The following is an 872-nucleotide window of genomic DNA, read 5'->3' as shown; positions in this document are numbered from 1 at the left end:
TCTTTGCCTCTAGAACCATAAAAACACCGTTAAAAATGCTTTATTCTCCACCATGACTATTTTCCAAGGCCGCAGAGATGATTGGCAAGGTTTTCAAGAATGTTTCTCTGGTTAATTTTGTAGAAATCTTGTCACTCTGCTTCTAAAACCATAAAAACACCCTTATAAATGCTTTATTCTCTCACCACAACTGTTTTCCAAGGCCACAGAGATGACTGGTAGTGTTTTCAAGAGTGTTTTTTCTGGTTAATGTAAAAATCTTGTCTGCCTCTAGATCTGTAAAACATGTAGTGTGCCCTAAGTTAATTTATTAAAGTGTGCCCTTGAATACACCTACCATAGTATACCCTTAAACTCTAACATTTTCTCACGTACACACCCCAACCTACATGCTCTATTTTGCCTCTATTTTCAGCCACTACTAAAATCATTTCACTTTTCACGTATCTTCATCTACTCTCTACTAACTTGCTTTACTTTATTTCACGGAACTATTACATGCATTCATTTCTCCTTTATTTCTCTTACACTTACATATCACAGACAAACACATACATGCACACCAATATTATCACAGTCATCCATTTTGTATGTGTAAATTTTAATCAATTCTGTGATATTTTTACGTTTGAGGAATCAATTAATGGGTGGTTTTCCTCCGAGAACTCCGGTTTCCACCCTTGACCCATCACGTACTGCCCTGTGACATTCATCACTTTACAGCAGCAGGCCGGACCGCCCGGCAACTTTTTAACTCCTACTGTATTTCTATATTTCCTCGCTTTTTCTTCCAGTGTACCAGTCCTGGTACACTCTACCCCTTCTATTGTAACCCCTCTTACTTAATAAACTTTTGAAACTTTTGAAACTTT

Source organism: Portunus trituberculatus, chromosome 21 (assembly GCF_017591435.1).
Source record: "Portunus trituberculatus isolate SZX2019 chromosome 21, ASM1759143v1, whole genome shotgun sequence".
Lineage (NCBI taxonomy): Eukaryota > Metazoa > Arthropoda > Malacostraca > Decapoda > Portunidae > Portunus > Portunus trituberculatus.
This window is presented reverse-complemented; position numbering follows the sequence as displayed.